The sequence below is a fragment of the Plectropomus leopardus genome, chromosome 21, assembly GCF_008729295.1.
Source record: "Plectropomus leopardus isolate mb chromosome 21, YSFRI_Pleo_2.0, whole genome shotgun sequence".
Classification (NCBI taxonomy): domain Eukaryota; kingdom Metazoa; phylum Chordata; class Actinopteri; order Perciformes; family Serranidae; genus Plectropomus; species Plectropomus leopardus.
Window position 1 is genome coordinate 2,257,527 of NC_056483.1, and position 14,399 is coordinate 2,271,925.

Genomic DNA, 14,399 nt, shown 5'->3' on the forward strand with positions numbered 1-14,399 from the left:
CTGCACCAAAGCACATTGTCACTGGCAACATACTACCTGATGCTGTCCTGCATTTCATGCAAACGTGACCGGTTACGTCCGGCCACGTTTTCAAGAGACGCCAACCATGCATGTTGCATGTGGATGCGCCTAGTGATGTCTGGCAGTCTGCCGGCGTGTGATAACAACATCAGTGGTTCTGTCCCATTGGTTTGCATTTGATGCTGTCCAGCTGCATTCTAGCTGGACACGGAAGATCGCTTTTTGCGTCACGCTTGTAGACCAAAAGCACTGCAGAGCAGATGTATTTGACAAATTCAGAATGAGAATGGGCTGAAAAGGCTGTCAAAAGAGGGATTTACCTCATTTAATGTCCAATACCTCTTTATATAGGTTTTTTGTTTTCAACCAAAAATATTTTGTGCTGGTCAGGGGGTACTTGGCTGAAGAAATATTTTAAGGGGGGGTATGCATTATTGAAAAAAAGTTTCAGACCTGCTGCTACACAGCACTCTCAAAATAAGTTCTCTGTGGTCATGTTCAATAGTGGAAACAGGAAGTACCCTGCAGGGAAAATAAACAGTGACCTCCTTCTACCTCAGTTTACCCTTCTGCTGTAGCCTACAGTCATTCCCTGGAGGTTTGAGAGTTTCTCAGGCAAACAGGCTCAATCCTGAGTTATCATACCTTTGGATCATGGATAAAGGCAACAATTGATTCATTATCTTTGTGCATCAGCTCCCCGAGGCTGAGATGGATACTTGTCAGAGTGTTGGTAGTTTAATGGGCAAACATTCAAGGTCACAGCCAACAAAGAGGACCAGGAGCGAGATAAAAAGGCTGCCGTTTAATTTGACGCTGATCAACCTAGCAACACAATGAAGGGAAACATTTTTTATAGGGCGATAGAGATGCTTTCAGAGCTAATCCTTGTTAACCGATGAAGCCATTTTGCTGACTTTGCTCATTGGGCCCCCTCTTTTGATGAAAGGATTCAACAGTTTCCTTGAACTTTATTGCTGTCTACTTGTTTCACCCCGTAGTCTATTGAATTGATCACTCTTTCATGTTATCATCATCACCTTGTACAACCCATCAAGGCGAGAGCAAACATTGAGGTTTTATTAATACAAAACGGCTCACTGCACTTCCCGTTCCAGTTCTACCCTGAAAATTTCCTCAGCCCAGTAATTTCCAGTGGAACTGAATATTCTTTTATGTTGTTAATCAGAATTCCTTTCCAAAAGCACTTCTTGGATCCCGTTTCATTTCCTCAATAGGCAGGGGAGAGATCCATTTTCTAGTTCAAGGGAATTCAAATAAGGGGAGGAAACGAGAGGCTTATCTGATCAGAAGTGGGGCCTTTGAACAGAATTGCTGACATGATCATTAAATGGTAGCGCACAGAGACAGTAATATAGTACAGTACTGATACTTTTGTTCACCTATTGGTAGCATAATAGATTAGAGGACCCCTTTTGACTCGACATGCTCGCCTTGCAATTTTGGTTATTTAAAGGCCTGTGATCAGTGTGTTCTCGGGATGGTTTTGATTGAATATTCATGCCATGAATACTTAACATGCTTCTTACCCCTCTTAACCCCTTATGCAGCAAATGTCTTTGACCGCGCTGAGATGGCTCCATGCAATCTGGTCTCTTGGCACTTTTCCACCCATAATGGCCACTTTCTAATTCTTTGTCTGAATTTGTGCTTACTAAGTAGAGCGTAAATGTAGATTTAAGGGGACTGAGACTAGTTTTGCGTGGCACCAAAATCGATGCCCCATAGACCTCGATATCAAGGCGGTGCATAAATTTGTTTAGACTCACTTAATCAGAGGTTATTTGCCAATCCCCTTCTGCCTCTCGCTAACAACTTGAGTGCCTTTGCAATGTTAGCATGCACACATCACATCTCCACCTTCCCAAGCCAAGTGTCACATCCAGTTGAATGAGCAAAGCTGCCACTCTGCAACACTGGCCACTGGCATTGTTTATTTCAATCAATGCTGATAGAAAGCTTGCAGAAAGAACTTGAGTTAATTACAGTCTAAAGCCCAAAGGTATAAAATAAAAAAGCAAGTAATTTGAAAAATATGCATTATACAAGTAAGCCCGTGGTGTTCAAGCCATCAACTCTATCTACTCATCACAGAATGAAAAGGTTTATCAGCTAAAGTAAAAAAAACAAATGATTCTCATAAAAACTCAACTACCATATGCTGGGCGCCAGCAGTATTTCTCTCCATAGTCTGGCCGTCTCAGCCAGCAGATCTGAAATACAATGTGGGAGATGATCGAGTCTTAGTGTCAATACATCACCCCAGAAAATTACCTCTTCTCTGCTTGGCCTACTTTAATCTCTAACCCTCTATTGAAAGAATGAACACTCTCTCCTCTGTCCTATTGACAACGTAAAATAGGTTTGCCAGCTTGATTGACAACTTTGTCCACCTGACAAAATGTAATGCAGTCGAGGACAAAAAAACAGGTCAGGGATTCTTTGGACCCAATCTGGTGCTGCCGATTACATTTTCTCCGCTGTCTTCTTCTTTATTGTATCAGATGGGTCTTTTGAAGTATTGAGGTAGAGTGTCGTATTGTGTGATGGCTGGGCGCTCCTGAATGAGTGTGTGGTTGCATAAATATTTGGGAGCGTGTTGTACAGCTCCACAAAGCTCAACATAAAAGTCATTAGCATTACATTACACTGACATTTTTGGCATTTGACTCTGACTTTCATCCGGAGTGACTTAGAATGACGAGCGGAAAAAAATGCATTCTTCGCTCGCCAAAACATTTCATACAACCAGCACTGCAAGAGGTAGAGCAGCTCTGATAGTATTTATGTGCCTGGGATTTATTTTAGCAGTTGAATAATTCAGCAAGCTAAACAACAGACTGGGATTGTAGACATCAAAACACATATCCTGCTAAATGCAAATGTCATAAAAACAATCAAGCACTAACCACAGGATATAAATGGAACTATTATTACTTAAAGCCATTCACAGGCTCATCTGACTTTCAGTTATAAAGTGTTTCTGAGAGGAAACATAGTTCTCCGCCCTATGAGACGATTCCTCCATGTAAGAAAACTGTATGATGACGATGATCATTTGCAGTGTGTCATTCCAACACAAGAAAGTGTCAAAACCATTCACCTTCATGTAAGCTAACATGAACATCTCGACATGGGGGCATCATAGAGATGAGCTGCAAATTTCACGGCCTTTACAGGCGGCAACACAAATGTCAAAACATTAACACCGACGTTTAATCTCTGATTATGTATATATTTGTGATATGAAAATTTGCTGGTCTTAAATACGTTTAATCAACTGTTTATTTAAATGGAGTCTGGTGGGCTTGCTGATAGCAATCCCAGGGATGCTTCTGGTTAAACAAAAAGGTTGAATACTGTATGAGGCCTGGCTCAAATGCTGTTGGACACTTATATTAACAGTCTAAGCATGGAAGTGGCAAAAAACAGCACTTTTAGTGGACTTAAATTGACAGTGTGTCATTGTCCCAAGTGGTGACATTACAGCTTGTTTCTCTGCTTCTGGCTGCAGCCCTGTCAGTCAATACTGGACCAATTTGTTTTTTTTAACTGTCGTCTCCATTAGTCGTTTAGACACAAAAACATGGAACAAAGGAGTCCAGGTGGGAAAATACCGGTTACCCTTTAAATTGGTAATCTTGAGGAGTTGCAGTAACCTGTTGCTGAATAATGGGGGCACATTTTCACAGCTTCAGTAACAGCTTTGACAGATTTCAAACCATGTTATGTGCTAGAAATTACAAATGACATTTTTCTGTATTTTTATTCCACTCAAGATCAAGACTAAAACAAGTCATTACTGTAAAACTGAGAGTCTGCGTGTATCAATACTGTTAATGCTTGCTGTGTGAGCTTACATGTTACATCACATGTATTAGCTCTGAACTTCAATTGTCAAATATTTGATCTCAGCTCGAAATGACCTCCTATTGTTTGCCGTGTCAATGCAATTACAGCTTCCAACAAGTGTTAAAAATCTCTGAAGTCTCCTTCACAAGTCTCCCAGTCTTACAACAGTGTCATCCAAACGTGTCAACATAATTGAATTAGCAGAGGATAATGATGGCAGAGCTTGGACAGTGCCAATAATTACAAGATATTCAGATGAGCACCCAGATAATGCTGATGTACTCCAGCTGGAGAGACTGACCTTGTGCTTTGCATATGTGAAGACCATTTTTTTATGGAAAAGAAAGGGTGTAGTTCACCGTGCTTGAAAATGCCATTGTAAATTATTAATTTCAGTGACATGAACGCTGGTGAATGGCTCAGTTCTTGAGGTGGGTGGTAACCTCACGTTTTTTTTTTTTTTAATCAGCATTCAAAGGGAGAAAGCTGTATGAAAATGTCTTTTCACTCTCTCCAGGTACCATCGAGCTGCCAGCAGCAACAAATCATTAAGTGGACATCAATAACACCACGCGTCTTACATTACTGATTGTCCAGAACACATTTGCAAATAAATGCACAGTATTTTTGCCAGATATTAGAGTCGTAACGGAAAGGAAATGGAATCAACTAACAAATTAGTAAGGCCAAGGCCAACATCTCTGCCAAGTGCTAAGAATACTGCAAGAGCGGGAACATAAGACAGAGGCAGGGGTTAATGACGCCATTCTTACACCTTGCCAACATGATCCTCATAGCCATTTCCATTAAGTCATGGCTGAACCTCTTTCATTATTTTACCCGACCTTTACAAAAGGTTAGTTGTAGTGCAGCTCTTCGGTTATCATTGTTCCGCCAACCGAAACAGCGGACGCATCAGTCAGAGTGAAACTAATAAATCGTTAGTAAAGCACAAAGGGGCAGGTCATGTCACGAGTCAAGTGGAAAAGGTTGTTGAGAATCTTAAAAGCACAAAATGTTGCACAATTTCACATAATTGCACCATGTGATGGATAAGTTCACCAAGCACTTTTAAAGTATCCGACTCACAACTCTTGTAATGCCTCATGCCATCCTATTAGCTGGTAGCTTTGGATGTCTAAAATCAGTGCTGTTTAAATATAAAGGCGGACTCTGTCTCTTAATTTAGTCTGTGCTTGGGACAAAATTTGGGGATCCAATCCTTGGGGATCAAACTTCTGGAACAGAAACCTTTTGCTATTCCAACAGGGGATTAAGGTAAGGGGATACTCATCTTAAAGGATAGAATTGGGTTAGGGTAGTGAGTTCTCTCAAGGAAAACTTCTTGTGGAGGTTAGCCAGGTTCTGCCAGCTGAGCTTATGTCTGCAAAAGAAACTCGGAGTAGAAAAGGCTGCATTAGGTCTGTTTGCTGCGAGTGCCAGTTCTGATGTGACATTTTACATTGCTGAGGCTATGTTTTCTGTTCAGTTCACAGGAAGGGGTCAGGATCTGGACAGTGCCAGTGCTGGAGGAAGACTCATCTTTTACTGACTGTAAGTAAGAGTAGAAACACCTTGCTAAAAATACAGTAAAGGAAGCCAAAGTAGAAGTCCTGCTTTTAGAGTTTTACCAAATAATAGCAGAGATGTGTTACCAGTAAAATGCATCATAAGTATTTTAAGTAAAAGCAGTTGTTAAGTAAAAGAACAGCTTTAAGGCCACAAAAACATTGTACAATGTTAGATTATTATGATATGGTGCATTAGAAACACGCTCTCATCCGAACTCGTCACATGGTGCCGCTCTGTCAGTGACCTTCCACATCTACTCATGACGTTTTAGATATCCTTCTGTGTCAGCTGTTTGCACTCCGAGATGCCGTTGCCATGATGTCAGCAAATGCACATGCACGCTTACACGACATGAGCACATGGCAACCAACATGAACTGTCACAATGGTTAGGATTAGGCAGTAAAGTCACAAATGGCTAGGTTGAGGCAAAGCAGGCATATGGTAAGGTTGATTAAGAGGAATTGAGCAATGAAGATGCAGACTGCAGTGAGCTATAACTTCTCGTGTGTGTGCCAAATGTGTAAGAAAAATATGGCTGACGATGTAAAAAACACTGAAAAATTGCCCTATTTAGAGCCAGTGCTTGGTTTGCCCATAATGGGCCGCTGTAGACACAATATGGCGTACTCCAGAGAAGAGGCTCTGCACCATATAAAAGGCTCATTCTAAGAAAGTACACAAACATTCTGGTGATTATAAACTAATGAAAACATAGTTTTAAGTATTATATTCCTTTTGTGTCAATATCAACACTTAACCTGTACATGTTGCAGAGAAAAAAAGAACTGTGATGAAGAAGAAGTACAGAACAGCATAACATTGAAATATTCAAGTAAAAGTAAAACTACATTTAAAAAAAGAACATAAGTAATTCAATTTATTTGCAATTCACCACTGTATGGTAGTTGTACGAACATTTCTTTATGAAAAGAAATGTCCTACTCCTTGTTATCAGCTCCAACATTCATCAGTATTGAAATGTGTCTGAAAAATCAGCCCTCACATATGCAGTAAACCTGGGTAATGGAAACCACAAGGCCTCACTCTGTCCTTCACCCACTTTAGTGAAATCTATTCACGTCATCCCAACGAGATCAAACTATATTCCTCTCAGAAATGACAATTTCTAGTTTGGGGACAATAAGCTGGTCAAGGTTGCTGTCTAATAAACGACTTCTTGTCATGTTTGCAGATGCTCAAGGTCCCCTGACGTCCAGCAGCTGGGATAAGACTTGGTCCCTGACGCCGATGTCACTATGATCAAGAGCACATAACAGGCAGATGCCTCTGAACTGGCTAACAAAAGCTATTTAGATGTGAGACTGCTCCATTGTCCCCTGCCTTCATCTCTCTCTATCCCCCTGCCATGTTCCTCTTCTTCTCCTACTGTTAAAAACCGGAAGGCATATTCATGAGGGAAGCATAATTAACCAGTCAGGGTTTGGATGACTTCCAGATGGATGAGTTATTATTGCCATTATTGATACTGGCTGGTATGAGCCCTGCTATCTGGGATTAATGCTGTTAGAATTTAGAAGCCCGACACCATCTTACCACTTAGTCCCATGATGAATAGTGTTAGGCAAAGTCGTTTGCACTGACACTCACTTACTTCCCCTCATTTTATGTACTTTGCTTGCCTTATTAAGGCTCTTACCACTGGCTTAATTGCCTATTTAGAATTCTCCTCTTTGTGACCTAGATGTGTTTTATTTGGTGAATGTAATTAAGTTACCTGTAAATATCTTCGCTAGAGCCCCATCCATCTCTGTTATGTGGGAACTCTATTTTTGTTTTAATTAATTTAATGGCTGCTGTGTCTGGACACTATTAACCTCAATGAAACCGGGAGAAGAAATTGGTTTTACTCGTGCTAAAGACAAGGCATCGCTGTTGGACTTGAACCTTTTGGGCTAATAGAGAAGCAAAGTGCCTCCCTTTCCGGTCGACCACCAAGAAAACTTCTTTCAGAAAAAAATATAAGCGGTAGTTATTGGCAATCTTGTGTGAATTGTGCCGCAGATTACACAAATGATGCTTGACGATTTGAAGTTATGAAGTATAAGACTGTGAAAATACGCAATTAAAAAGATGACTCGTGTAAGTGACACTGTAGCTTTCTCTCGCACTAAAGCAATGGCTCATGCTGGTTCCTTTGCTTCCCAGAAAGGCCAAAAATCACTGAATGAAACACATCAGGTGAGATAATGTTATTTTTCCTGCATGAAACAAATTATGGAGCGAGCTAGCAAGCGGGTGTTGTAATATATATGTTATATATACAGAGGTAGAGGAGCGATGCAGTTCACTGAGCAGCTTTCTCTCAAAACTAAATGATTTTTAAAAATGTTTTAAACTGACAAACATCTAATGTATAATTCATTGCACAATTCAAATGGGATCAAAAATTATTTGTCTCTTGCTTTTGACTACCACACATATTTTTTTTCCAAATTGCCTGTTTATAGGAGGAGATCTTCTGGCTCTGTGGATTTATATTCCACTATTGTCAAAATAAGAGTTTTGTAAAATAGGCCTATTGTTGGGGAAACTGTTCAGTTGTGTAAAAAGTCCTTTTTGGTTTTCAGCAATAGCCAGAAAGAGCATGGCAGACTACTGTTTCAAAATTAGTTTGAAATTTTGTATAATTGTCTTAAATAATAAAAAGATTTGCCTTTCACTTTAGTTTATGATCACATACCTCCAAAATTAATTACATTCCCATCAGCTTCAGCTGTACTTCAAGTTTAGTGTTAACTAGCAATTAGCTGCTCAGCCCATCATTGGAAGGAAATGCTTACATTGTGCGTTTCTGTAAACCATGGATATGTTGCATTTGTATGTTTCATGTACGTCATATCAACTTTTCTAAAGTGATGTTGTTTAAATATGTATTTGAATTAAGTTTCTCATCAAGAGGAGGAGTGGATGGTGAATGATTTACGCAAGACAGCTGCCAAGCAACCAAGCAGCAGACCATTATTTAGGACCAGCTGTGGGGTTTTTTTTAAACGATGAGTCATGACATTTCAAGTAGTGTCTTTGGCGACAGCCACCATGTATTTTTTTAAGGTGGTAACGGCACAGTTCCAGCTCTGGTTATTGCGACAACAGCCAGTTATCGTGAGCCTTTTCTTAACCATAACCAAGTGGTATTTGTGCTTAAACCTAACCAGTCATAAAACAGAGCATTGTAACAATATAAAATTAAGATGTAAAGAAACATTAAGTGTCAACATACTTGTGAAAATGAAATGTACAAATGTGATGTATTTGTGGTGTACAGAAATGTACAACACCAACATTTATTCTGGTGATTGGTTTGAGCTGTTATCTCGGTTTTAAGGCTATCAGTCTTGTTTTGTCCATCAGTGAGACATTAATGTTCAGTCAGCAGTTTATTTTTTTCCTTCAACACCAGCACACCACTTGTGATAATGACAAAACTGACAGCGTCAAAGCATCCTTAATATCCACAAAAGCCTGCGAGGGTGCAGGAAATAAATCTTTCTTGCTGCATCTTTAAACCTTTTCTAATATTGTAAAATTCATTTAGCTTTAAATTTGCATGTTACAAAGTGAAGGGAAGAACTCTGTGCAACATCGTGATTAAAAAAAGAAAAAACAGCAAACACATACAACCCTTGAAGGGAATCCCGATGTGTGGAGTATCCATTAAGTGATGGGACACATCCCATCACCATCCTACCTCCAACCCCAGAGAGCGTGGAGGACATGGAGGATGCCCTCCAGAAACACTTAAACGACACGAAGGAACAAGCTCTTCCCTTATTAATGTGCTCTTTTACAAAGCGACACACCATGCACAGTTCCCCCGGGACAGTGGAGTGCAATGAGTGTAGCGAGTGGGTCTGTTCATTTTTTAAAGTTGGGTAACCTGTCCTTAAAGGTACTGTACTAAATCAAGTTGCTACTTAACTGCTCTGGTAGGTCTTACTCACTTGGCACATATAATGATTCATGAAACATCAACCTCTGACAGAAGCTACTAAAGGAAGTCGTTTTGTTTTTTAATTTACACTATAGTAACTGGTTGTGCATGAAGACATTTTATAGCCTGACGATAAAGACAAAAAAAAAGGTGCATGACCACAGTTTTTGTTAAAGGGACAGCTCGGATTTCTTTAAATGAGATACAAGGAAATTATTTAAATTTAGTACGAAAAAATAAAAGGAAAAAAGGTAAAAAAAAAAAAAAAGAAAAGAAAAGAAAAGAAAAACATGTAAAAAATGATAAATAAAAAAGGTAACAAACAAAAAATAGTATAGAAAGATAGATATAGATAAAATAATTAATAATAATAACAATTATTAAAATAGTTTTCTGGACATTTTTCCCTATGTGTAAATGATTATCAGCTTCTCATAATTTCTCCCCCTCTCTCTCTTCTTTTTAAAGCTAATTTTCAGGTCATTTTCTTTTCACCTTTTTCTAATTCTTTGCAGTTTGTGGTACATCTCTCACTAAATTGCTAAGGCAAGTTTTCAAAAGAAATCACACCAATTTTCTCAGGTTTCAAAGGTTTAAATGCATGTAAAAGGCTGAACACAGCATAAGAAAACTGATGTCATTCCAGGTTTCAAAAGGGTTAAGAGTATATTCACCGCTTTACCTCTCACATAGCCCCTTAGTTAATTTGTATTTTTATGTTACTTTTGAAAGTCTTAATTAACCCTTTTAAATGTCAATGTCACATAATAATAACACAAAATGAGTGTTTGAGGCAGCAGCTGCAGTTTTCAGCAATGTTAAATCTCTATTTTTCTCAGTGGGGTCTGGCTTTAAAAAAGAGTGATAAAAAACGCTTAATTTTCCAGTAACAATCGCTGTCTTACATTAAGGTAAAGCACTGAAACTACTTTAGATATAGTGTCTTACCATGTTCTCATCTGTCACCACCTGTCTGCATATCATGCTGCCACGGCAGATGCCATCAGATCGTCTGGCAGCGTATATTAACGCCGAAAACTGTTCTGTCGGGCCACGTTTTCAGCTGATGCTGATGATCATGTGGACACAAAAGGTTGCTCTGCAAAAAATAACAATATTTGACAACTTTGGAATAAGAAATATAGCAGACACTTAAAAAATATTTTTAAGTGGGATTTTTTTAGGTGGTTAAAATATATTTTATTTTTTATTTTTTGTGGAAATACTCCTGCCTGCATCTCAAAACTGGGGGTGTGCTGACTGACATCTACTATAAGTAAAATATTGTCTATGGATAAGAACCCCATACAACCCCAGGACAAAAAAAATATGAACTATCCCTTTAATATGTGAGATTTATCTTTTAAAGGGGAAAAAAAATCTTTTTTTGCTGTTTTAACATTACATCAGTGCAGAACGAGCAGGATGAATAAAGGAAATTTCACAAAATATCTTTTGGAACCAATTGGCAGTTTTGGCCATGATATGTGTTCACAGTCCAAAGGACAGGGCTGAATGCTTGGGTGGCGTTGTACCTATTAAAGGTGGTGCTTTAGAATGGAGGAAATGCTTACTTTGATTTCCCTCAGGGTTTTTTGCTCTCTGAGCGGAATGAAAATGCTCCTTCTCTGGCAGCATAAAAGGTACAACCCAGCACACACAAAAAACACATGTGCACACATCGCATGTGCACACACAGGCTTACGAGCAAACTTTACAGGGCCTGTGCTCCGGCAGTCCAGGAAATTTTAGCAGTTAAAAGATCCCTTCATTACAGAATGACCTTGTGTGCATTATAGAATATGATGGATGTGGGGATGTAGCGCGGCATGACAAGAGGATGGATTGTGTTGCACGGGCAAGCAAGTTTATGCTTGACACAGTAGTACTCACATTTCACTACAGAGCTGGAAAATTATACGAGAGGGCATCATCGCGAATCCATATTTATTGTGCGGTATATTTGCAGCAGTAAAAAGAGAAAATGTGTGCATTGCTTTTACGCACCCACCCACCCAACCATCCACTCGCACCTCTCACTCTCTCCATCCGCACTGATCAAAACACGGAGCTATATTCATGTGGCATTCTGATCTGAGATCTCTGATCCCTAATTGCACATGAGCAATAGATGATTCTCAGGGGTTGGATGAGCAGATGTGCTATGTGGCCAGCAGCGCTTTGAGTTTGTGTTGCAGAGAGTGAAGGGGGTGGGGTGGGGGGGTCTGGCTTGGCCACCGGCAACTAATACAGGCTCACACACTGCAGGTGGTGCGAGTTGTGGTAGTCCAAAGGTCTTTGTTGGTGTGTGTGTGTGAGTGTGTGTGTACGCATCTGAGAAAGAGACAGGAGAGAACGCCAATAACCATTCCCTCTAGTCTCATCACACATAAAGCTACGGGCTATTATTAATCATTTAGTAAGTTTCAGCGCTTGGTTGACTGCTCATGCACAGCACCTGTCAAAGCACGCTGTGGCAGGGAGGGTTCCATCTGATTAAGTCTCTTTTGCCTTCACATCCTCCCATCAAAAGGTCAACATGCATCCTTGTCTGATTGCTGCTCTTATACTTGTTTTGCATTTACATTTTGTCACATGAGCTCAAAGTCGTCTCACATTAGCGCAGTGCAATCAATTTTCCTCGCCTGCGTCAGCGAACGCATGAGCTCACTTGGCACCTTTGTGTGAAAGATTTCTTCTTTAGCGACAACTATTTTTTTGGTTTAAGAGAAGTTTAATTTTATCTCTGGTGGCATCGTGAGTGTTTTATTCTCTGCTAGTGCTGTGATGTCTATTTTTAAACCTTTTGTTGATGTGCTAAGCTCATGCTAACAGCCCACACATCACTTCCTGTCCACCAGGGCTTTTTTTTTTCTTGGAAAGACCTACCCACCAGCTGCTGCTGAGAACACGAAATGTGAGTATGTTTGTGAGCTGGCTGTATGTTAAACTGCTATTATCCTCAATCAGTTTTCAGTGTTTGTAGTTTATTTTTTGCTATTACAGGCTTGTTTCTGTGTGTCAAAGAGGCAGAAAGACCATCACTGTGAAATCTGACATTGAATTTTTCTTAAAAATTGTCAGAAACCAACTGCCTTGAAAATATGACTATTTGTTTTAACTTATATGCACTTTATATCCAATTAAGTTTACTTAAGTGCTTCTTAAATTTACATGGAATGCAGCAAAATTTACAACAATTAGATATAAAGTAAACAAAACAAAGATTAATATTTATATTTACTTTCCTTTTTCAATTGATTTTCAAGATTACTTCAGATTAGGTAAGATCAACTTTCCAGATTTTACAGTGAAAGAGGAACCAAATGAGCACCATTTACGCAGAATGAGTATTATCTGTAAATAACAAATTACCAAAGAAAACCTCTGTGCTTGCAGAGGTGCATTCACACGGGTGGCTGATTGACAGATTTTCTCAATAACACTGTGTAAATACACTGAAATCTTGGCCGATAATGTATTCAGAACCTTCCTCAGATCATATCACGACTACCCCCACTTTACATGACAGGAAGAACACAGAATTTACATGTCTACATGAAGAAAATGTGGTAAAAATAAATTAAGCCTGGAATTACAGTACAGATAATTGTATTTGCATGGTAATAGTACTGTCAACTCGCCTCGGCGTAAACTAAATCTCACCCTGGAACATTTACTTTACAAATTACACACTTGGCAGTTTTGCACGGGATGAAAATCACTAAGTCTGCGATTATTAAAAATCATGGCGCACCTTAGATATTAGCCTGCTGTAATAAAAAAAAAGGAGTTTTTAAAGCTGGCCGATATACACAGACAGAGGTGTTAAAGACGATGAATGACTGAGGCACCTGTTTCAACAGGGACTTGGATCCATGTGCACAGAAAGGACACGGCCTTTGTATTCTCTCTGAAACGGGATCAGAGGAACTACTCCATATATTAATGAATAAACACCACACACAGAGATACAGAGCAACCCCTGCATCATACTGATGCAACAACAAAGCAATCTAACACTCGCGTGGCTTCTGGTTATTGTGCTGTGTGAAATTTCATGCACTAATTAACATGTGAGGAAGTGACGATGGTGTCATTTCTTACCTCCGAGGGCTCGAGCTGCCTCGGTGACATTTTGATCCCCGAGCTGCGCGAGTTCCCCTCCCTGTGTGAGGCATTGATTGTTTATTTATTTAAAAACTTTGGTCTTTTGGGTGGGAGGCCGGCTTGCACTCAATCTGACAAATAAGACTCGGGGTGTTTGCTTATGCTGCGCTTATTCACAGTGACACTGGGATTTCACATTATGAGGATAAGATCGACATCATTCACAAAGTGAAATTCATTTAATTTATAAAAAGGAACAAACTTTTGGACTTAATCTTAGTGACACTGACAGTGCATGCAAGAAAGGTGTCCGATGGCACTCAAGCAATAAAAGCCACTTTAAAGGCGTACTTTCAAATCAAATGACAACGTCAAATATAAAGTTATTGTATACCTAACTTTAGTGTATTTGGACAATTGAGAAAAATATAACTGTATTCTCGGCTTCAAAACTAGTAAAGTGCTCTCAGTAGACCGCAGATCTCTGCCAGACGGCCGATTGCAGCCACTCTAGACAATAAAACTTGTAATTCCAGCAGATGCACCTCAGCACGTTTCAGGTGCGTGCAAGAAGATATGAAATAAAAACAGCAGTAGTCTAACGGAGTCGCAGCACAGACACTGTGTGTGAAATTTGGATACAATGTATTCGTGAGGAAGAATGTAACTGCAGATCATGAGGAGTAACAAAACCCAAACTGAGAACAGATGTCCAGCTTAAGAGCAGGACAGCTGATAAAATGAAAAGATAACGATATTGATTATAAGTTGTTGCTTTATGTCGTTTTCCCTGAAACATAGAACAGAGAATTACAGCAGCAAATGTGCTTTTGGAAGCTTATTTAAAGTTACCACAGGGATAGCATTTT